Below are 26,022 nucleotides of genomic sequence, written 5' to 3'. Positions count from 1 at the left end.
TATTTTTCATTCAGCCAATAAAGTGATTTACCTAAAATGTAGGTCTAATCATGCTGCCCCTTCTTCCTACTCAATAAATTCCAGTGACTTCCTATTCCCTTCAGAAACAAATACAAAATTTTCTGTTAGGCATTCAAAGCTCTTCATAACGAAGTCCTTTCCTACTTTTCCAGTCTTCTAACACCTTACTTCCTACCAAGTACTCCTATATCCGATGATATTGGCCTCCTGGATGTTCCATGAGCAAGATTTCATTCAGTTCCAGGAATTTTCTTTGCTTGTCCCTCATGTCTCCTTCACTTGACTATTGACCTCCCTGGTTTCTTTTAAGATCCAACTAAAATCCTTTCCCTAACCCCTTTTAATTCCAGTGTTCTCCCTCTTTCAATTATTTCCTGATTATCCTGTATATAGCTTGCTTTGTATATCTGTTTGCATCTTGTCTCCCGCATTAGATTGTGAGCTCCTTAAGAGCAAGAACTATCTTTTACTTCTTTTTGTATCCTCAGTACTTAGCATACCAGGCATAGTATGGTGCTTAATAAATGTTTATTGATTGATTCTCCTTAATGGAAAGTGACCAGAAGTTTAATTTGAACCTGAAAACCATTTCTCCTGGATTAGCAATTTTTAAGGGACCAGATGGATGTAATTCTAGCCCAGTATCCCTCTCTCTGATGAGAGATGAGGCCCCAACCTCTTCCCCCTCTCCTGGGAGAAGAATGGAGAGAGAAGAGTCTAGAGATTTTTATTCTACCTCCCTTTGAGCCACAAATGACTCCTTCATGCCACATGTGGGGGACAGTCTTGATATAGATATATAGATATAGATACAGATATATATACAATTTTCTTCCCCTTTTTTTATGTTCAAAGCTCTTTTGATTAGATTTAGAAGATTCCAGGCAAATACAATTTTTTCACCAGTCCTTTAATCTTCCATCCTTTCAGAAGCCTACTGTTGAATGAGTAGCCTGGACAAAAAGACATGAAACAAAGAAATGACAGCAGCCAAATAAATAATCTTTGTGAAAGCTTTATTTTATAACTTAGGCTATGTATCTGACTTTCTTTCCAGGATGCTGGTCATCAAAAAGAGCATATTTATAAACCATATCACTAGGGTTAATTAATGTTCATAAACATCATCTACCAGTTTTGTCTTACCTTGGGCAGAAAAAGACCCATTTTGTACCTCTGTTTTGATTTGAACTTCTGAACCTTCTTTTTACGCTTTGATTTATGGATCCATAAGGACAAAAAATTTTAAAAAATTGGTGTCAGTGTCTTTATATTACCCTGAATATGAAAAACAGCTTCCTATGTTAAAAGTTTAAAGTCCTTCACAATTTAGCTCCAACCTATTTTTGCAGACTGATTTCCCATTATTCCCTTTTGTGTACTCTTATGTTCCAACCAAACTGACCTCCTGCATGTCCCCATTACCTCACAATCCAGACTTCATTTATATGGCCTTGTACAAGCTGTTCCCCATGCCTGGAATGCTCTCCTCCTATATTTCTGCCTCTCAAAATCTTTAAGTTTTATTTTTTAAGGCTCTGCTAAACTGACACTTCTTGTACAATTGTGACTCCCTCAATAATGAGTTCTCTCCATCCTAAATTACTTCATCCTTTATTTTGATTTACTTTGCACATGTAACACCAGTGGGTGGTTCTAGATCAGTGAGGAAGGTACTCTGTAAACTCTCTCCTCCCCCTGGAAAAGACAGAAAAGAATCTCATCAAGATTACATCTATCTTCACCTTGCTCCCCTTCTGTTCTCACTTTAGAGGCTGGTGCTTTTATTGGCCATATCTTGTTACAATAGTTAGTTTCTTTTTAGCCTAAAGATAATCTTTTTAGCCTAAGCTCCTGAATTCCATTATTTTCTGTTTCAGAGAATTTGTGTCAGATGAAAAATTATTTCTAACATCATGATAGTTTAGAGCCCCCAGTAAGAAGAATTTATAATACTGAGATGGAGGTTTGACTCTGCCTTAACTTAAATTGTTGTATATAACTAGCCAACCTCTTGGCTCTATATTTGAAGCAAATTTGATAAAGGAAATACTTAGGTAAAAGAAGTGAGCAGAGTACATTACAATGTCTCTTCCTGGATAGGCACAGGACAAGAGAATGGGGAGAAGATATTTGGGGAAAGAGCAGGCATTTTTTGAGACTTCTCTTAGTCCATAAAGCCCTTATGGCAACTATCTGGTGAAATGAACAGAGTGCTGAGTCTGGAGTCAGGAATACTTAAATTCAAATCCTGCCTTGGATACTAACTAGCTGTGAGACCCTAGGCAAGTCACTCAATTTCTGTCTCGGTTTCCTCATCTGTAAAAGAGAGTTAATAGTAGTACCTATCTTCCAGGCTTGTTGTGATGATCAAATGAGATAATAACTGTAAAGTACCTAGCATGTAGTAGGCATTAAGCAAATTTAGTTACTATGATTATTATTGAAAAAGGAAATAATTGCTTTAATCCAAGTCTTCTGGCGAGGGATACATACAAGGGCCTACTGGCCATTACCTTCTCCATCAAAATTCAGCTCCCCTCTTCAGTTTCTCTTTTTCTTTGTTGAAGAATTCTTCCCAGCTAACTTGTCCTGGGCAGGACCGGAATCTCCACACAATTGTTGTTGCCCTTGCTGCTACTGCTACTTCTCAGCTCTTGGAGTCCTTAATTCTTTTCTTTATTTCAGAGGTGGGGACCTGCAGCCTCGAGGCCCCATGTGGCCTTGTAGGTACCTGGATACAGTCTTTTGACTAAGTCCAAGTTTTACAGAACAAATTCTTTTGTTAAGGGGATTTGTTCGTGAAGTTTGGATTCAGTCCAAGAACTGCACTTGAGGACCTAGAGGGCCACATAGGACCTCGAAACCGCAGTTTTTCCACTCCTTCTCTTCTAAATTTTGTGTCTCCTTTAAGTTTTCTTTGGCTTGACTGGTCTCTCTTCCAGTTTAAAAATTATGATAGGCCAAATTGCTCTCAAGGCTACCAATGAATTCTTGTCGCTTTTGACTTCAAATCCCAGAATGCCAATCAGTTCTCAAGCCCAACTGTATCAGTATCACCCATCTCTATGCATGTGTGTATATGTACACAAGTTGTTTCTCCCAGGGTAGTGTAAGTTTCTTGAGGGCAGAGACTCTTTCATATTCTTGGTATTTGTGTTATATACTGTTTTTATTCTTGGTGTCTAACACAGTACCTGCCACATTGTAAATGCTCAATAAATGTTTGTTGACTGAATGAATATGTACACACGTATAAATACATATATACATGTCCATATACATATTAGCATATCCTATGCAACATTGTCCCAAATAATATTGTTTGCAATATCATTTAACACATTATAATCAAATTCTGTAGTGATACTATGAATCTCATTGTAGAATTCATTTCTGACTCCCTATTCTGGTTTCAGTATCTTCTCCTCCTGCCCCAGTGGCCATGGCTCCATTCTACATTTCTATGTTCTTTTGGAACCAACTGCCCAGTAATGTGACATAAGGGAGGTTTGACCAGTATATCAGATGTTTATATATGGGACTAAAAGCATTGTGTGTGTGTGTGTGTGTGTGTGAGTGTGTGTGCTTGTTTTATGAATCCAAACATGGAAGTTGCTACAGTGAAATGTTCGTTAATCAGAATTAAATGAAACCTCAGAGAATTATCGAGTTTCCTAAACCAATTCCTTCGTTTTTAGCTAAGGAAAGTAAGGCCACATAGGTAGCAATTATCAAAGCTGGGATTCAAACTCAAGTCTGTTGACTCCAAATTGAGTGAATTTTTTTTTTCATACAACTCCACTATTCTGCTATTAGATAGATTTTTTTTAAAAAATCTCCTTAAAGACAAAAAGACAAATGACAAAAAATCAAACTGATACTAGGGAATATTTTTTTCTAAATCTACATAGGAAGTATTTAATGAAATAAATAAAAATAATTTTTTAAAAAGACAGTCCTTGCCCTCAAAAAAACCTTCAACTTACTTTCAAATAGGGGATGTGGATCAGGCTAGAAATAATGAAGTTTCACAGATCAGAAGGAAAGACTTCCAGGGTTTCACATAGATATCAGAGGTAAAGTCTGGACCTTAGGAGTTTAGCATGAAGATAGACAGGGAACAGTATGGAGCCTCTGAATTCAGAATCCTGATCTGTAAAATGGGAAGGATAATGGCATTTTCTGATAGGGTTGCTAAAAGGATCAAATGACATAATATATGTGTTCTATAAATGTCAGCTACTATTCTCCAAAATAAATAAATAAAAGAATAAACAGACAAATAAATGGATAAAAATTAAAAATCTATCAAGATAGTTTCCTATCTTGGGGAATATTCATTCAGTCCTATCCTTTGTGTTCATCCTTTGGTGCTGAAGAAGACCATGCCTTCAGAGAAATAATGACATGACTTGCACTTGACTTTGTTTTGAGTGAGAGAGGGCTATGCAAGGTCACCAGCCTCACTTCCCCTCCAGAGTCATCTGAATCCAGTGACCAGATATTCCTCAGGATGACTGGAGATGACCCAGGATGAGGCAATTGAGGTTGGGTGACTTGCCCAAGGTCACACAGTTAGTGAGTGTCAAGTGTCTGAGGTGAGATTTGAACTCCTGACTCCTGTACTGGTGCTCTATCCACTGTACCATCTAGCTGCCCAGTCCTATTCTTTACATCTACATTTAAGTACCTGTCATGTAATTTTGGGGTTTTTTTCAGTCATGTCTGACTCTTTTCGACTCCATTTGGGATTTTCTTGATGAAGATACTGGAGTGATTTGCCATTTCCTTCTCTAACTCATTTTATAGATGAGGAAACTGAGGCAAACAGGGCTAAGTGACTTGCCCAGGGTCAAACTGCTAATAAGTGTCTGAGGTCAGATTTGAACGTAGGTCTTCTTGACTTCAGACTTAGTGTTCTATCCACCATGCCACCTAGCTGCTCTTTATCTATTGCTGCCCAAAATGAAGTATGGCAGTATAGCCAAGGCCCCACCCATGAAGAATTTCAGCCCTTTCAAATTATCTCAGAGAAACATGCCTGAAGCAGTAGGGGTTCTTGACTTTTTTCTGTCATGGGCTCCTTTGGAAGTCTGGTGAAGTCTATGTTACCCTTCTCATAATGTTTATAAGTGCATAAAATAAAATACATAGGATTACAAAAGAAACCAATTTTCCTAAAATTAAGTTTTATTATTATTTTTCCCCTGAAACCTATCCACAGCCCCAGGTTAAGAACCATTGCAGGTGGAAATTTAGGCTTAAATTAAGTTGCTTTTTGTCATTGCTGCTACTGTTCACATCCTGTGTCCATTACCCAGGTCCTTTCCCTGGTCTCTGCCTGGTTTATTGGATGGGAACTTGCCTATCAACAATATCTACTTCCTCCTTGTCCTGAGCTATCCTTGGACGTGACTACTCGACTTGCCTGAACTGATGATATCTGCCTCCTTTTCCCTGGTTTTATAGATTTCTCTATGTTATGTTACCTGTCAGTCCTCCTGTTTAGGCTAACTATTGCTCCTGGCTCTTCCTCTAGCCCAACCCTGCAGCTACCTTACATGTACAGTGAGAAATAAACCTGGAAATAATTAATAAGAGGCCTCAAAAGACCTTAATCATCAAATTAAGAGCTGATTTTGTTATACTTAAGACATGAAAGTGACCTACCATTTGTCCATTCAACAATTCATTTCACTAACAGTGTTTTGCACCTAGTTGGATCTCTTTAAATATTGAATGAGCAAATAAACAAATTCTAATGAGTTTCTGCTTACAATTGACCTTAGTAACCACTATTACAAGTTAAGGAATTATTGAAGGAGGTAGTGTGATTCCCCTTAATTCTAGTGCAAATCGATTTTGTTCTGTAAAATTCTGAATCAGTAGAAAGGCCACACTTAAGGATCTAGAAGGCCACATGTGGCCTCAAGAGTGCAGGTTTGTTAAGCTATATGAAAGTAGACTGGGCTGCTTTAGTGGGTACTTCCCTCACTGGAAGTATTCAAGCATAGGTTCAACGTCTGTTTGACAAGGATATGCTAGAGGAGACTCTGGTTCAAGCACGGGTTCATCTAAATTCTGTGGCCCCTTCTAACAGAGATTTTGTGATCTTGAGATTTCTTTTCTTTTTTACAAATTAATTAATTTACTTTTAGTTTCAACATTCACTTCCATAAATTTTAAATTTCCTCCTCCTCCCTTTCCCCTCCCCAAGATGGCATGAAATCCAATATAGGTTCTACATATACATTCTTATGAAACATATTTTCATATTAGTTATGTTGCATAGAAGATTTACAACATATGGGAGGAACCATGAGAAAACAAAACAAAACAAAAAAAGAGCAAATAGTATGCTCTGATCTGCATTCAAACTCCATATTTCTTTGTCTGGATATGAATGGTATTTTCCATCATGAGTCTTTTGGAGTTGTTTTGGGTCCCTGCATTGCAGAGAAGAGCTAAGTCTACCAGTCAGTCATCATACGACGTGGTTGTTACTGTGTGCCATGTTCTGTGATTCTGCTGTTTTCACTCAGCATGAATTCATATAAGTCATTCCAGGTTTTTCTGAAGTCTGCCTGCTCCTCATTTCTTATAGTACAATAGTATTCCATCACATTCATATACCACAACATGTTCAACCATTCCTCACTCCAGACATTCCCTCGATTTCCAGTTTTGTACATGTGGGTCTTGTGATTTCTTAAAGGAAGATATTGTTCTGACTAAAAACTGAATGACAGTATTGGTGGAAGAAATTCACTTTTATTCAAGCAGCAGATAGTCTCAGACAAGTTCCATAAGGTTACGGGCAAAGGACTGATTGAACGTTGGCATTGACACAACCAGGGAGGCAGGACAATTGAATTATAAGAGCAAGAAGGCAAAGTCTACTCTGGTAACCATAATCAAGGTTCCAATTTCTTTTCTGCCCTAAGGCTTCCTGAAGGCAGCTAGGTATAAAAGGCAGGAGAGCCCAGACGCCTGGGCTAATATTCCCTTACCTGCCATTTATACTGTGACTATAAAATTGAATATATTGACAGGTGGGAGGGCACAGAAGTCAGGTGAGACCTCACCATGGTGGAGTCATGTAGCTACAGGGAGCCCATTTATCTAAGCTGTCTTTTCTTGTATCTGTAATGTCCCTGGTGTAATGTATCTGTTAATCTGATTTGTGTACAAGCTTCTTGAGGGAGTCTGCTGTACCTACCTGTGTGGGAAACTGCCTGAAGTCTTAGACAGAGTACACCAAAGGACTCAGAAAGATCCATCGGTGACAAGAGCACCACTAGCTACCATCATGAAAACACCTGGTGAACCTTTCCCTATTCTCTCAGGCAGGCCTTTCTCAGAGAGATAGCATTGCCTAATGAATACAGGTGCAGAACTTGGAATCAGTAGGACCTAGGTTGAAATCCTACCTCAGATATTTACCAGCTGACAGACTGGATAAATCACAACCTTCCAGAGTTTCAGTTTCCCGCTCTTCAAAATGGCGATAATCACATTTATTTCTTCTATGAGGATGAAGATCTACATATGAGCTGGTACCCTGGGAAGAAACATCTGTAGGATGGTAGAGGCAAGATTAATTTTCTGTCCCATTCTCTGTAACCTGAGAGGAGTTATGCAAAAGCTGAGTGAAAAAATTTAGGAGGTGATCACTTGCCTTGTCCTGTGCAGGTGTCTCTGGAAGCTTCCTCAGAGTCCCTGAGTCTGCCCTTGTCTACCAAGTTCTACAGAGAGAAGAAGGATGACATGGATCTTCCCAGTACATTATTAACCACATTATTAACTCCCACTTTGGATTGTTGAAAGTGATTTGCAAGGGTAACCTTTATCATGAGTAGACTAGAAGACGTCATCTTGGATTGGATTCTCAGATTACCAGGAAAGGGAACCCCCTTCTGTGAAGTTGTCAATAGGTTGAGGTTTGTAGTCATTTGGGAATTGTAAATGAGATCTATGGCTCCTACCATGCTAGGTCTCCAATAAGAAAGATTGTTTTTTACTGTCTAGGTAAACGAATTCTTCCAACTGAATACTATCTTGGGCTAAAAGACAACGTCAAGAACATGGGAGAAAATAAGCATTTATTAAGTGTCTACGGGGTAGGGAACCTGGGACCTCAAGGCCACATGTCCCTGTAGGTCCTCAACTGTGGCCCTTTGACTGAATCCTCTTAATAAAAGGATTTCTTCTGTAAAACTTGGACTCAGTCGAAAGGTCACACCCAAGGACCTAGAAGACCACATGTGGCCTCAAAGCTGCAGGTTCCCCACCCCTGGCCTATTATATGCCAGGCACTGCACATTATCTGATTTGATCTTCACATAACAATCCTGGAAGGGAGGTGCTATTATTCCTAGGTCTTACTGACTCCAAGTTCAGTACTCTATCTACTAGGCCCTGCTACCTAGTTTAGTAAACTGTTTAGATTTCTGTTTAGGAAACTGAGGCAGACAGAAATTAAGTCACATATTAAGTATCTGAAGCTAGATTTGAACTTAGGTCCTCCAGACCCAGCACTCTATCCACTGTGACACCTAGCCTTGCTTGAAATGGAGGCTTAAAGGAGAAGACACACCGAAGTGTTTCCTTTTCCATGGGACTTCCTACCTTTCTTGCCATTGTAGGGGTAACTGTAAAGGGGTGGAAGGAGGAGGGAGAATATTATCACTTCACAAGGGAATTTAAGGGCATCAGGCAGTAGCCAGAGCACTGATGTGTATAGCTTTGAGGGGCTGGAGGTTGGCATGTGTTCTGTGAATGTGGCAGGAGTGGTGGTTAGCATGTATGTCATATGTGGCCTAAAATGGGGAAAGTGAGAGCAGGTAAATGGAGAATGTGAGAGGTCATAGTGCCACAAGGTTCTCTGGACCCTCTTCTGTGTGAGCCACAGGCCACATCCCTGGTGCTATATATGTGCCACATCACATGCAAGCCAGTGCCACCCACATAGTGAACACCAGTATAGAAAAAACAATAATCAAAGACTAATGTTGTCTAGTGACACATCTCAATTGTGGAATCTCTTCCAGGTTCCTTTTCCTAAGGCAGAAGGAGGTCACTAGAGGTCATGCTGATGGATATAGAAAGAAGTTGAAAACTGTTCCTGAGGACCTAGTGACTTCCCTAAAATGTCAGTTCAATTGAATGACCATATAAAAGACAGGAAGTAGGGTGTCAAGGCCACAAAAACTGTACAGAGGTGCTGGAACCACAGGATGGCTGAACCCGTGCAGCTAGAGGTCAGTCAAAGAGTAGGACTAGGACAGAGCCAGCCTTAATTGGACAGTTGCTACTATGGTAAGGTCAGGGTCAGCTGGCCTTCTGGTACAGCCAGCAACCAATAAGGAAGAAGAAACTCAGCAGAGTAAGAAAAATAAAGCAGTTATCCTGATCATACCAGAGAGAATGTCTGTACAGTGCTGGACCTGTGGGAGGCCATACAGTCCCAAACTCTCCTTTATTATGGTTCAAGGAGAATATGGGAATTACACTGCCCACAAGGTGGGGCATGACACTGTGGAGAAAGACCTTTCCTGAGGCAGTTGTCACAGCTAAAGGTATATGCTGTGGGAGGAGAGCTGATGTGGCAAGGAGCCAGTTTACTGACCTGAGAAAATCTTATGCCTCTTATACTTGTTCAGATAAGCTGCCGGAGATCTTGAGCAAAAAGAATAGCAACAGACTGGGTAATAATGACTCCGCACCACAAAGTCGGCTATAGCCACATCTTTAGCAATACCTTCTGAGTTCTTCCCTGTGTCAGAGCTCATGGGATTCTTTCAGTCTCTGGCATAGGATCCTGACGCAGAAGTTAATCCATAATCCTGCACCAACTAGAGGAATGGGGGCACAAAGGTGATCATCTGCCTACTGGACATAGGTGCTTTACCATCACTTCAAACTCAACATATCTAAAATTGAACTCACTATCTTTGTCTTTCTGATCTCTGTCTCCAGGCTTCCCTGAATTCCTTCAAGTATGAGCTTTCTGCAAGATGTTTTTCCTGACCTTCCTTAATGTTACTGACTCTAATTCTCAGAGATTAATTCCATTTTATCCCATGTAATCTTGTTTGTACTTAGTTGTTTGCCTGATATTCCCCTTCCTCCCCCACTCTCCTATTAAACTGTGAGCTCCTCCAGGGCAGTGATTGTTTTCTCTTTGATACTTATATTTCTTTCTTTAACCCCACAGGACTGAGTAGGTGCTTAATAAATGCTTGGTTGTTTCCTTTCTCCAAGCCACTCAATCTTGAAACCTTCATCCAGTCACCTTCTTCCCCTCACCTCCAATTGATAAATCTCATTTATTCTTGTTTAATGTCTCTCAAATTTATCTTTTTCTTGGTATCCTATTTCAGGTCCTTTATTATACTCCAATCTTTATGAAGAGAAGTGCCAAGCTTCATTCAACCTTTGTGTCTCTCTTAGAAGCTAACATAATGTACACAGTAGTCACTTAATATATATTTGTTGAATTGAACTAAATGCCTAGACTATAGTCATGGTCTTCCTGCCTCTCTGTCCTCCAATTCAGCCCGTACACTTCTGCCAGTTTCCTCAAATACTGAGATGAATGTGTAATCTCCTAAGTGTGGGTACTCCATCCACCAATGCAAATCAAAATTCTTTCACACTTGTGCCTGAAATGCATGTGCCTGATGATGGCACTCCCTCATTCTGAAACTTTCAGTGACTTCCTGATTACTCACAGAATAAAAATCCAAGCTTGGTGTAGTAAAGGCCTTTGACAATCTGGCCCTAACTCATTTTTCATTACTGCCCTATACAAACCTTCTGCTTCAACTGAACTGACCCACTCACTCACTGTGCCTTGAAAATACCTTATATGCTTACATGTAAGATATTCTACATTTTCTACCTTTATACAAGACATATCCCTCATCTGGAATGCCCTTCTCCTGGAATGCCCCCTGGAATGTGTTGCCTCTATCCTCATGCATCTATCAATGCCCAGCTCATATCTCAGCTCTTTTCTGAAGTATTGCCAGCCATCTTAGCCTGAGATGCTCTTTATTCACTTAATATTGCCTTAAATAGAATGCTTTGTATTACATTGTGCATTTTCTTTAAAAATAGACTCTGTCCTTAAGGAATGAGGCTGACAATTTATCTAATATCTCCTTGGATATAATAGATACTTTAGCATTTTTTAGGCAACTGAGTAGGGCAGTGGATAGAGTGCTGGGCCTGGAGTCAGGAAGACTCATCTTCAGGGGCTCAGATCTGGCCTCAGACACTTGCTATCTGTGTGACAGAATCCCTTAACCCTGTTTACCTCACTTTCCTCTTTTGTAAAATGAGCTGGAGAAGGAAATGGCACACCACTACAGTATCTTTGCCAAGAAAACCCCAAGTGGCGTCACAAAGTGTCAGACGCAACTGAAATGACTGATCAAGTATTTTTTAAAATAAATATTTTTATATATGTATTTTTAATTCAATAATCAAGTTATAAACTCCCTGAGGGCAGCGACTGTATCTTATAGTTTTTTGATACCCCTCGTGGCACCAAGCATACTGGTTTGGTGCCATGACAGATTAGGTGCTTAACAAGTAATGAATGGTCAGTCAGACAAAAGTTCTACCCTCCCCCCCTCATTCTTGCTCTTCGTGATGTCATATCATTTGATGTTATTGTTCATAGATAGCGTATTTCCCAGCTAAATCTCCTAAAGATTTGACTTCAGGTTATTGTTGATGGTTTCCTTCTCTTTTTTACCTCTCTCTGGGGAACTGGGCTCACCTGATTATAGAGCAAGCATATAACACAGCAAACTTTGAATTCTGCAAAGGCAGCTGCTGCTGTTGCCTAGGAATGCAGGGTTCAGATAAAAATAGCTTCCCCTGGAGTAGGGAATCCATAGGTATACAGAAGTGTACTGAAATGTTATTGGTTTACTCATTTGAGTTGCTAGTTTTTATTTCAGAAGTTCTTTTGGAAAGCTATTGAGCTATTTTCCTGTTGGGGGAGGTTTGTTATTTTGGTATGATATGGCAAGTCCTGCAATGGTCCTTCATTCTCTCTATCCTCGCTGCCCACCCACACACACACAGCAGCAACTGCAGAAGAGACATCTTCTACCTTAATCTCTTTGCTTTGACTCTACTGTGTGGCAAATTGTGCTTATCTCTGGTGCACTAGACCCTGTGAGGGTTATGAACATATGCTCTTCCTCCCATCTCACCACCATTCCCAGAGAGTAGTGAATTAAGTAGGTGACTTTACTCCGAGTCCATGGCTGCCTTTTCTTTCCTTTCCTGAGTAGGTAACTGAGCCTCATCTTACACAAAGAGTCAGACATGACTGAACAACAACAACAATTCTAGGGGAGGAGATGATCGATGGAGAGAAAAGGCCCGTGTATATTATACTACATTCATAGTAGCAATTGTGGGAGTAGTAAAAATATGAGTACCAAAAGTGTTCCTCTCCATCTGAACAAATTCTGATAGTGAGTGTAATAGAATTTATCTTACAGTAAGAAGTGACAAATATATGGAATCCAGAAATGAGTGAGAAGAAATATGAAGTGATGCAGAGTAAAGTAAGAAAAACCTGAAGAACAAAATGCATGATGGCCACAGCAATGCAACTGAAAAGGTTAAGAGGAAGAACTCTAAGCAACTGAAATGACCTATCTTGTGAGTATGAGACATCTGTGGATTCCATGAAGTCAGAACTGAATGGTGGCAGGGAAGGAAATCCCCAACAATTACCTCACAGTGCCCCTGCAGAGAATGGCCACTGACAAGAGGATTGGTTCAGACCTGGCCATTTTACCAGCAGACAAGCACCAGGAGCTGTCTGGACAGTGAAGAACAGAGGTAAAATGTAAAATACCTAATTAGCAAACTATTTTATGTTCTGATGTGGGGTGGTTAAAAATCAGCCTCGCGGCAGATTATAACAATAATTATGTCATTACTGAATTCTGTTTGTCGTTCCATCAGTACGAGAAAAGGCAATCTAACCCCTTTCATTAAGACAGAGTGTTCCATAGGACTCAACACAGACTGCATGCCCAGGTCCAAAGCAAGGGGAGAAGGGAATACCAGAGCTCCCCAGGAATGGTTTTTCAAGATTAGGTTAGGGATACAGGATAGGAAATACACACCTCAGCACCTAGAGCTGGTAGGAACTCTGAGAAGTATCTTTGTACAGTAGAAAAAGCTTCCAACATGGAGTTGGAAGATGGCTTTGAGTACCACTTCTCCTCCTCCCTAGTCATTTCACCACTACTGCTCATCAACACCACCCCCCCTCCCACTTCAATTTCCTCTGTGGCAAAAAACGAGGACCAAGTGATGATCTTTAAGATTCTTCCTAGCTCTAAGCTCAAATGAGCTATCCAAGTGATCTAGTCCAATCTCTTCCCTTGGTAGCTAAGAACATTGAGTTCCAGTGAAGTAAAACAGAGTGAAGATTTGAACCCAGCTCCTCCAAATCCAACACAACCACAGTTCCAATGCCCTTTTCTGACAGCTCACTGAAGTCCATTTCCCAGGATGGTGCTTTGGGAAAACCAAACCCAGTGACCCAAAGCACAAACTGGGGGAGAACAATCCCTCACTGACCTTTAAGATTTACTCCACAAAACAGCAGCGGTAGAAACTGAAAGCAGCAGGAAAGAGTTTTAGGCAGGAAGGCTATGTACAGTAAAGGATATTTGTGGTTAACTTGAAAAGAAAATGCGTCAATGCTCCCCCCTTCCCCCACCTCACCCCACCCTGGCTCTTTCTTGAGTAGCTTTGCTTCTGCTCCTTAACTGGAACCAAATACCAGCAAATTACCTCTGCATCTGAAAATAAAACGACGCTGAGCCAGAGTCGCAGAGGCAGCCACACCACAGCAACAAAGCCCAGGTGTCAGCGGGGACAGATTTTCTTGCCTTTTCAAATGGGACTCTTTTCTTTTTAACAGTCTCATAAAAACTGCTTCTTGAAAGGAAGCACTTGTCTGGGCTTTGTCATGGTTTTAATCTCTGTTAATTAGCAAAGCTAACTTTTTAGGATCATGATTGTAGAAGCCAAAGTGTGTTGTTTTTTTTTTCCTCCACCTTATAATAGGAATAAGTGAAAATAACCATATTAGGACCAGAAGACTTGAGGGACTGATTGGAGGAGGGGGCAAGAGAAAGGGAAGATAGGTAAGAACCAAGATTTGGATTTACTCAAAGGACTGCACTTGAAGACCTAGAGGGCCACATGCAGCTTCGAGGTCCCGGGTTCCCCATCCCTGCACTAGTGGATAAGTGGAAAATGGGTTTTATACAGATCAGAACTATAAGTCCCTCCTCTGTCGTTTTATTGATAATAAAACTGAGGCTGGGTGTGAGTGGAGCACAGTTAAATGACTTGCCCAACATTACACAGGCAGAAAATATCAAAGGGGAGACTTGAGCCCAGCTTCTTTGTGTCCAGAGTTAGTGCCCTTTCCACCACACCATACCATTCCCCAAAGCTCATTTGGGTAAATACCATGCAGTTTTCCTTTCACCCTGCCCCTTTGCAACAGTAGAACAGTAGCTTCAGAGTGATGCCCATGTTCTCTGGTTTCCATAAACCGCAGGTTAAAGATTTCCACTCGGTTCTGTTAAATTATGGAAACAGAAGGAGACAGTTCTTACTCAGGATCTTAATTCTGAATATAACCCTAAGTCTCCACATTCCCTCCATGCAATATGGCTAAGTTAAACTTGCCTCTTCAGAAGACCAGGGCACTGGGGAGAAAGCCAGAGACGAAATTCTAAGCATTTTATTTTGCTGTACTAATTCAAATTTATTTAAGCTTAGTTTGATAAGATAATTCTGCTTTTCCCATTTTGCCTACATACAGGTTGCCATTAGCCCTGAAGAAAAATCTGCTTGGGATTTCTAACACACAATCACAGAATCTCTAAGTTCATCTTTTCAAATACTTGGAGATGGAAATCACTTCCGGACCCACTCTCAACCTTCACTTCCTCAGATCAAAAATCCTGAAATGATCCTTTTTTTTTTTTTTCGACATGTCCTCAGTCCTTTTTCTCACCTGGTCTCCCCGCTCTGGATGCACTCTGATTTGATCCTATCTTTTGTAAAAATGCGATGCTCACAAGCGAATATCGGATTCCAGTTGTGGTCAGACCAGGGTGAGAACAGTGGGGCTATCACTTTCCTAATTCCGGATACTGTGACTGCTGGTTTGTTAGGTCTTTTTGATTGCCATGTCACCCCGTAAACTCACGTTGTCTGGAACTTGGATACTTACGGAGCTGAGAGTGGGGAAAGAGATAGAGATATGACTGTCCCAGACTTCCCTTTGTCACCAGCTGCTGCTAAGGGGAAGGGTGTGCAATTCTACCCTGAGTCCTGGAAGATCAGGAAGCCGATTCAGCACTGATGTTTGGAACATGAAGAAAAGTGAGAACTGGGGAGTGGGACAGTATGTTGTTTGTAGGAGATTCAGGAGTCAGGGAGCTGTTCAGAGTGAGAGTGGTTCTGTCAGTTGTAGATTTGGTTTGGCTAGAAGGAATAAATCAGTGCAGGCAGTGCCCTGACAGTGAAGGTATGTGGCTAAGTACAGGAGAAGGAGAGCCCTTCTATCATGTCCTTTCTCTACTGGAGCATTGTAGCACCCACACATTGGTTGCTAGTACTCCCCATACAGCATGTAGGAGTTCAGGGTGAGGAATAATGAAAGCCTGTTTGATGGAATTCTGCCCAGGAAATACAGCACATCAGAATCATGGACCCCTGAGTCACCCCAGTGTCTGTTCAACCAATAAGCATTTTTGGGGGGGAGGGAGAAAGGCAAGGCAATTGGGGTTAAGTGACATCACACAGCTAGTAAGTGTGTCAAGTGTCTGAGGCCACATTTGAACTCAGGTCCTCCTGACTCCAGGGCCGGTACTCTACTCACTGAGTCCCCTAGCTGCCCAACCATAAGCATTTTTTAAAGCACCTACTATGTGTCGGGAACTATGTTAGGTATCGAAGATACAGATATGAAAAATGAAACAATCCCTGCATAAAAGGAGCTTAGCTTTTTAACAGGAGAGATAGTAATTACATAAACAAGCATATACAGAATAAGGAGAATGTGCAAGGGGAAAATGGATAACCTGGGATCACATATTATCTTTGCAGAAATCCCAGATCCCCAAGAATTTTTCACACAGACATTGCTTTATCCCTCCCACCCACCCAGTATCAGTCATTAAGAACTGAGAAGAGCTAAGAATTTCAATATTCTACCGAAGTCATGTCTGGTCGAGACGATTTTTCTAGTACAGACTAGAGCTGTTTTTCTGTCCTGCTTTGGTTCCTTGTCTGGTCTACATCCAGAGCTAGGGTTGAAGCAACATCAGAGGTAGTCAGGTGCAAGGCAGACTCCATCTTTGGAATTCTTGATGCATCTGAAAGACAACTAGGAGATGGGGGGAAGGGGAGAATTCTTCCTTTAAAAAAAAACTTCAAAAAAATATCCTGAACTCAACAAGCACTAGCAAACCTGAGCATTTCCATATACAAAGAAGAACAGAAAATGAGAGTTGGACATGACATGGCCAATCTCCTCCACTTGCAGCTTTAAAGCTTTTCTCTTTAAATTCAGTGCGTTAGTTTCATTTCTCCTTGTTCATTTCTCCTTCTGAACCTCCTTCTGTACTCTTCTATCATTGTTCATGTTCCATTAACACGCTTGCGCATCTTTTCTTTTTTGTATTATTATCACCTGCTACCTCTCTTCAGGAGTAGGGAACAGTCCTGTGATTTCTTTGATGTGGGAAACTCCTGAATAAGAAAATGTCTTTCATCTTCTAATGCAGGTTATCACCTTCTCTATGACTTGGAATCTTAGTTATTTAAAGGTTAAGTGACTCGCCCAGGATCAAACATCACTATGTATAGGAGGTGGAACCTGAACCCAAGACTTCTTGATTTTCAGGTCAGTTCTATATCTAGGACACATAGCACCCTGCCTCTCCTCTCCACTTCCTCTATCATTCTTTACCACCAGCATCAGCACCAACACAAACCAGTTCTTACAAGGGAAAATTCCTAACCAAATAAGGAATTGAGGCGATCATAAAAGATGAAACATAAAAGATGAAACAGTCCCATTTCATCCCTGGGGCTAGAGCAGAGGAGTATCCTGGGTAGAGAAGGGAGTACAACCCCATCCTCTGTGGGCTCAGCAATGGCTTCTCAAGGTTAGGTTAGGATATAGGATAGGAAATCCATACAAGATCTTAGAGCTGACAGGGACCTTCAGAGGTGTCCCCCTAGATTGAAGGCATTCAGTTCCTTACAAATAGTGACTATTCAAAAAAATGTGCTGAATGAATGTTTTTCTCACAAGTTCTCCAGAGAAGAAATAAGTGGGATAATAGGACACAAACTTAAAGTCAGGAACTGTTTCACTGTCATCTTTGAATTCCAAGCACCCATCATTATGCCTAGCACAAGTTGTTGCCGTTCTTCAGTTGTTTCAGTTATGTCAAACTCTTTATGACCCCACTTGGGGTTTTCTTGGCAAAGATACTGGACTGGTTTATTATTTCTTTCTCCAGCTCATTTTACAGATAAGAAAACTGAGGCAAACATAGTTAAGCGCTTGCCCAGGATCACACATCTAGTAAGTATCTGAGGCAAATTTGAACTTGGGAAGGTGAGCCTTCCTGACTCCAGGCCCAGCACTCTATCCAGTAAGTTCTAAATAAATATTCGTTGATTAATTTTTGTATAATGAGAACAGAAACAAATACCAACCTGCGATTGAGCTCACACTTCTCAGAGAACAGAGGGTGGGATAAATAAAGGAATCCAAATATTTGAGGTTATAGCATCCAAGTCCTTAAGTTTCTGAAAAATCTGGAGCCAAGAAAGGCCAGATACAGTCCTGGTTTCAATGAGTCACTCGTTGTGGGTGATGAATTACACATCTGTCACAAAGAGCCCTTTTTAACAGTAGAACGGGTGGCAACCTGATGAGCACACACACAAAACCTGGCATGTGGCCTACCTTCCCCACGATCAACGGTGAGGCCTCTGTTCCCCATTATAAAGCATGCCTACCTAACTCTGGCTGCATTGAGAATCAAAGTTCCTCTTTCAGTCATGAGAGCAGACTTCATTGGGAAGTGTTTTAATCCTTGCCAGAAAAACTTCAATCAAACTTAAGCATGATATTAAATGTGTCTCATAACTTCTTGTTTATATGTACCTGTCTCTTCCCTTCACTGTCTTTTGGTCAGAAAGCTCAGTTCAGCTGAAAATTGTAACCTTCTCCACTTTCCTTGATACAATCTCTACAGTAACTAACCATGGCTGGCTTGTTTGTGCCTGTCTTAGGGGCCAGATGGAGGAAATCGGACACAATAATTAATTCAGATTCAATGCCCAGTAGTATGCCAAGAAACCTGAACTTGAATCTCAGGTTGCAAAAAAATAATTCGAAAAAACATTATAGTCTTTCTCTTCCAGCTTTCTGTTGATGGGATTATATATCTAAAGGGAAGACTGCCCCCCCTAATGAATTGTATGGCTTTTATACATATGATTTTTTAGAGAATAGAAAAAAATGCAGATAAAATGACATATGAGACAGATTTCCTTGATAGAAAGACCCACCAGCACTGTGTTTGGTGCAACTATTTTATTGTTTTTTAAAACGAATCTTCTTTTCCTGTCATTTGCTTGATCAGTTCCCATGTTTAAGTCATGCTTCAAAATTGTTTATAAACAAAAACATCTAACCACAAGTTTTACTTGGCTGACCACTGAGTATCAGATATTTTTATCACGGTTTGTAAAATTCAGAGTCAGTGGAGTATAATGGATAGAAAGCCAATCTCAAAAACTGTGAAAATCCCGGTCCAAGGCCCACCAAGGTCATACAATGACAGCTGACAGGTGCTTGGGATCGTGACAGTCAACAGGGTTAGTTCCTGCCTTTGAGAAGTTCTTCCCTAGAAAACTTGTGAGAAAAAAAAAAAAAACAAATATGTATTGAGCTGTCACTATTTGCAAGGAACTGGATGAGAAATGGTATCTGCCCTCAAGTGACAGTGTGAACTTTTCAATACTCTTGGCCAGTGGTGTCAAACTCAAATAGAAATCATACATAAAGATCATTGCAGATGGAATATTGACTTAGAAAAACACATTAACATTAACTATGTTCTAGTATTTTTATTTCTTTTGTTAAATATTTCCCAATTACATTTTAATCTGGTTTAGGTGATTGGGAGTATGGTGGCCCACAAAGGGGGCCTACCTGCAGGTTGCATGTTTAACACCTAAGTAGCACAGTGGATAGAATGCCAGGCCCAGAACCAAGGAGATTTATCTTCTTGAGTTCAAATCTGGCCTCAGATAGTTACAAATGTCTGACCCTGGGCAAGACACTTAACCCTGTTTGCCTCAGTTTCCTCATTTGAAAAATGAGTTGGAGAAGAAAATGGCAAACCATTCCAGTATCTCTGCCAAGAAAAATCTAAATGGGGTCACAAAGAGTCGGACATGACTGAAAACAACTCAACAATAAAGACTATACTGTCCCCATGCATCTTGCAGAAAAGGTGTCCAGATGCATTGGTAGAGGGAGTTCTTCATTTGAGAATTTCCTATACCAAGAAATCACATGTCCACTCTCTATTCTTCATACAACAATAATAGTGACAACATGAAAGGTTTTTCTGGACAGTTTGATTCATGATTTCATCATTTTTTATTAGTCAACATATCAGTCAGACTTTGCAAAATGGGCCACAATCTTATTCTGGGTCTGCTTCCAGGGAATGGAATATCTGGCAATATATATGTGAATATTTTAGGGATTTTAGCTGATTTTAACAACAGTAATGGAGATATAATGAAAAAACTAGGGAATATAGAGCCAAAGCAACTGACTATATTACTTACAAAGTTAGGCAATTCTTAATCTCCCTGGACAAATATCCTCCTCTGTAAAAAGGGCTTCTCACTTGTATTTTAGAGTTGGGAAGAAGGCAGGCTAACCCCTAAATGAAGAACAAATCTTTTCATGGATAAGAAGCAGTCATTTAGTTTCTGCTTAGGAAGCTCCCATGATGGGGACCTCATAACCTTCTGAAATAGAACATTCTCTTATTGGACAGCTCAAATTATCTAATAGGATCTTCCTAACACTAAACCAAAATCTGCTTTCCCATCTGTAACTTCTACTCATTGGTTATGATTCTTCCTCTTGTCAAGCAGAATAAGCCTAATACTAACCTTGAGATATCTGAAGATAAAAACCATGTCACACACACACACACACACACACACACACACACACACACACACACACACACACACACACAGTTTTTGAGCTTAGGAACCATAATAAAATCAACTTTTTCAAAGCTCCTAAAAAGAACGTATTAACTTAATCCTCTATGACGCTACTCACCAACCCTATAACTTTTCAAACTAAAATATCCCTCCCTTGACAAATTACCCCTATATGTGTTACTATCTTTCTACTAGAATGTAAGTAAGCTCCTTGAGGACAGGCACTGTCTTTATTTTTATACTTGTACCCATAATATTTATCATAGTGTTTAGCATGTAGTAAGCACTTTTTTCATTCATTATTGTGGGATATGGTAAAAGATGTTGGTATAAATCTGATTTCTCTCAAATTCCTTTCCATTTTTCCAAGGATAGCGCAGGCTCTGGACTTATATCCCCAGCCCTCAGTTAGACTAGAAGGTCATGTTCCTAGAGAAAGGTTGCTTCTTGGTCCTTTCAAAGGCTAGGAATAAGAATTATTTTTCACATGCCATAGCTCATAATCTCCCAACAACATGCTCATGATTATTATCTGATATAATTGGTCAGCTAAATTTAATTAGCTTTTAGAAAGAGTATTACTATGGCAGTATAACTGGTATAAAACATTGCTTCCTCTCCCACCCCTGCGCCTATTCCCACCAATACTTACTTGGTCCAGGGAAAGGTAGGATTAAGCTTAAAAAGTGCATGTGACAAAGTGATAAATCACAACTCTTAGTTGCTAGAAGTACTGAAATTTCCCTTAGATATACTATAGCTTTTCTGCTTGGGTCCTTATAGAGCCCCAAATCTGCCTTTCCTCATCAGATTTGGTCTGTCCTTGGTTCCCAGTGCAGACACTGCTGTCATCTGCTGCTGTTATGGAGATGTAGCTAGGATACCTGTGCAAGGGTTAAATGCCAGAACCTTCTGAAATTTACATCCTCCTCCAGTTAAGGGTATTGTGGGAGCAGAAACCAAGACTGTTCTTTTCCATCCCCCAAGTGATTCTTTCTCGAAACCTTGGCTGGAGGTTTCTACCACTCAGCTGCCAGATGTTTAAAGCCTCCAGGTTCCAAACTAGTCTGCTGTTTTGTACGAGACCCTCAGAGATGACTTAGTGTCCTCAACTAATCTGAACACATTTCCTATACAAAATCACTCTAATTTATTTAATGGCTTTGAAGGACAACTAAATTGATAAAAACATTTTTTTTCAGAACTTACTTTAATTACTGTGATTGAATAATTCAGTCAATAAGTGCTTTCCTTTGGAAAAGGTATGGGTCAGAGCATCTTGACACTTTACTTTAAGTTGGGTTTTTGTTGTTCAGTCTTTTTCAGTCATGTCCAACTCTCTGTGTCCCCATCTGGGGCTTTCTCAGCAAAGGTACTGGAGCAATTTGTCTTTTCCTTCTCCAGCTCATTTTACAGATGAGAAAATGGAGGCAAATAGTGTTGAATTATTTGCTCAATATCACACAACTAGCCAGTGTCTAAGGCTACATTTGAACTCAGATTTTCCTGACTCCAAGTCTGGCAACTTAGCCCATTAAGCGGCCATTTAAGTTGGGCAGTATAATATATTGATTGATTAAATCAATTCCCACCTTTATGCTAGCTTTTTTTTTTTTTTTAAGTAGAGAGTCTGTACCCCAGTATTCGTAATGCAAAGGTTTATCTGACACTAGGCTACTCTGTTTAGTTACTTCTGCTCTTACTTACCTGGTTTGTTCCACTGATCAACTTTTCCATCTTTTAAACAGCACCATATAACTTTGATGATTACCACTCCACAGTATAATTCAAGATCTGGACCTCCTTTGTTCTTGTTTGTTCCTACTTTTTTATTATTTCCCCAGAGATTCTTGGTTTTTGTTTCTCCAGATAAATTTTGCTGTTGATTTATCTAGTTATATAAAGTAACCCCTTAGCAGTTTGGTTGATACAGCACTAAATATGTCAGTTGATTTATAAATATTAGCAAGGCCTAGATGTGAATAATGAATATCTCTCTAATTCTTTGTCATCTTTTACTTTGTTAAAAGCTTTTTTTGCTGTTTTGTAGTCAAATTAGTCTTAACTATGTCTTGGTAGACATATTGAACCTCGGATATTTTGCACATTTTTCTAGTTATTTTGAATGGAATTTCTTTTTCTAGCTCTTCCTTCCAGATTTTGTTAGAAGTACAAAGATTGGTTTTCGTGTGAGTTTATTTTTCATTCTGCTACATTATTTGTTACTAATTATTTTTATTACTTTTTTCATTAAATTGCTAAGATTCTCTAAATAAACCATCATATTATTATGAATCAAGACATTTTTCCTCCTCTTTATCTATGCTTATCCACCTAACTCTTTATTCTTGCCTTATTGCTAAAGTTAGCACTTTAAGGCCAACATCAAAAAATGGTGGTGACAGTGACCCTCCTTGCCTTACCACTGAGCTTATTTAAGGTGCATCTCTATTACAGATATTGCTAACTCTTAATGCCACTTTTTATCATATAAAGGAAAGGCCTTTTTATTACTATCATTTTTAGTGTTTTAATATAAATGAGTGCTGCATTTTTTCAGTCTTCAATATCTATTGATATAATCATATATTTTTTATTTCTTTTGTTACCACGATCTATTACATCTATACTTTTTAAAACCTTGAACCCTTCTTTGCATAAATCTAACCTGTTTGCAGTGAATAATCTTTTTAATATATTGGAATAGTAAAATGTATTGCTGTTATAACCAACAGTCTTAGGTATTGATCAATAGAACTCTTGATTGACTGAACTACATAGAATAGACGGTGAGTGTGTTTGTGTGTTCGTCCTTCATTGCCAAAGAAGACCATGCCATCAGAGAAATAATGACATGACTTGCCCTTGACTTTGTTTTGAGTGAGGGAGGGCTGTGTAGGTCACCAGCCTTACTTCTCCTCTAGAGCCATCTGAATCCAGTGACCAGACATTCATCAGGATGACTGGAGATGACTCAGGATGAGGCAATTGGGGTTAAGTGACTTGCACAAGGTCACATAGTTAGTGAGTGTCAAGTGTCTGAGGTGAGATTTGAACCCAGGTGCTCTATCCACTGCACCACCCGGCTGCCTGCAGAATAGATGTTAATTATGTATTTAACAAGGACTAAGAAGCACTGAGAATTTAGAGAACATTTCCAGCTCTTTAGAAACATGCAAATCCATCAAGAAGATTTCTATAGCTTGAAATTAGCATTCTTAACAGTCAGATTAAAGCTATGAAGAGCACAAGGATCCTGAAAACAGGATGAAATTAGGTTGTTGGTCCTAGGATCAGCTTGGCAAAAAATTTTTTTTTTCAAATAGAGAGTGTGGATTACTGATCCTGCTCCCCTGCTTCTAGAAAAAAGGGGGAAAGAACTTTTGCTCAAAATTTAGACCACAGAGAAGGAAGCAAGTATCTTTACTTCTTGGGTTAGAGAAAGAAATTTCCCTTCTTGCACCTCCATCACCCAGGCATTTTGGAGCCGAACTATCACTGTGAAGGAAACATTCTATCCTTTAGTCAGAAAATCAGTTAAAGAAAATTGTAGGGGCACAGTTGAGGAGAGCAGAGAAGCATACTCCAGAAAGACATGACTATATAGAGAAATAGTCACTAAAGATTGCAGTTTTGAGAAGCATGATTTTGCTCTTCTTCAGTCATTTTCACCAACTCTTTGTGACCCCATTTAGAGCTTTTTTTGGCAAAGTTACTGGAGGGATTTGCCATTTCCTTATCCAGCTCATTTTATAGATATGGAAGCTAAGGCAATCAGGGTTAAGTGACTTTCCCAGGGTCACACAGCTAATAAATGTCAGAGGCCAGATTTGAACTCAGAAAGATGAATCCTCTATACTTTGTGCCATCTAACTGCTTTTATCAAAGAGTATGACATGTGGCAGCAAAGAAGAAGCTATTCACCCAAAAGAGAGTTAGCCTGGCAATCAAGCGTCAAACAGTGGAGAAGTAGAAACCTTGGAAACCCAGTTGAGCAACAGTTCCAGCAGAACTGCTATACCTAAAAGGGAGCTTCATGAAGACTCCACAAGGAGTCTAAGAATCTCCAGGTAGCATAGCACTAGAGCAGTAACTTTGGCCATAGGTTCCTCTACACATGGTTCTTACTACCATTATCCTTTATGTATATACCCATTCTTCCCATGGATGTTGTATGTGTTCATGAGTGTGCCCTAGGTTTGGGGTGGGAAATGTTTCTTAGCTACTATTTTTACTATGTAAAGACTCTTGTTCATTCTTCATTTTTGACAAGTACCAATGACATCAATGTGGAAATGACTTACTTGGGTTCAAGTGAGGCAGAATTACAAAGTCTTCAGTCTCACTGTCTTCCAGGTCACTGAAGTCTATTGGGAAGACAACAATCAAGATGACTGGGTCTGGCCTTGTATGAAGTGGAAGACCTTCACTTCTTTGATGTCTAAGTTCTAAGTCTAAGTGCCTGCTTCAGCCACCCTCATGTCATTGGAACAAATTATTTTCACCTGCGTATTCCACTGGGGGACGTCTTCACATGCTTAATATAGACATCCCCCTAATTCACCAACAGGTTTGAGGCCTGATGTAGCCTGTCTGTGGAGATAGTTTTACTGGGGTGGGAGGCTGCTGTACATGTTACAGCTTCTTGGAGCCACAGGTGAGAGCTGGGTGACAGATGGATACCAAAGTTGGAGTGTTTGAGGCAACCCCTCTGGTGTGAGGCCCGCTTAGTCAATGCAAAGAATTCATTGATTCACTGGCTGACACATACCAATGGGGGCCCATAAGCTTTAGTGTTAGGAATACAGCAGAGGTGTGCTGGTAAACATTTAACAACCAGCTCTCCAAAATGCATGACATACTTTTAAAAGAAATCTGTTTTAACATTTGTTCCATCACTTTAAGTCTAGATAATCCATAAAACAATCACAACCCCTGATTTCTAACGTTTTGCCGAGGTGTAAACGCTCACATTGAAAATTTAAAAATCTGCTGTCTAAGACTGTTAGAGTTGGCTCCAACATACCCCTGAGTACAGCCCTAAAGATGTAGCATTGTACCTGGAGTGAACATTTGCACCATGGAGGAATATAATCTTCTAGTGTATAAGAAGTATAATAGAAGAATATAACCTCAATTTTCTCAACTATAAAATAACAGTACTTTCCCTACCTATAGCCTATTGTTGTTCAGTCATATCTGACTTCTTTATGACCCCATTTGGGGTTTTCTTGGCAAAGATCCTGGAGTGGTTTGCCATTTCCTTCTACAGATGAGGAAACTGAGGCCAACGGAACCAAATGACTTGCCCAGGGTTACACAGCTAGTAAGTGTCTGAAGTCAGATTTGAACTCAGAAAGATGTCTTCCTGACTCTAGGCTTGATGCTCTATCCACTGTGCCCCCTAGCTACAGCACAGGGTAGTGATTGTGGAGAAAGCATTTTGAATGGATGAATGAAAGCAAAAGCATTTTTAAGTGTTTACTACATGCCAAGCAAATACAGAAGTGAGGCTCTCACTTCCCTCAAGGATTTTACATTCTGATGGGGGAGATAACAGATAAAGAGAATGGTGGCCACTGGGGTATTCTGGCTTGAAAAAATCACAGAGATGGTAAATAGAGACATAGAGGAGGAATGAGAGTATTGATTCAA

This window comes from Notamacropus eugenii, chromosome 4, assembly GCF_028372415.1.
Source record: "Notamacropus eugenii isolate mMacEug1 chromosome 4, mMacEug1.pri_v2, whole genome shotgun sequence".
Classification (NCBI taxonomy): domain Eukaryota; kingdom Metazoa; phylum Chordata; class Mammalia; order Diprotodontia; family Macropodidae; genus Notamacropus; species Notamacropus eugenii.
Note: the sequence above shows the minus strand (reverse complement) of the source record.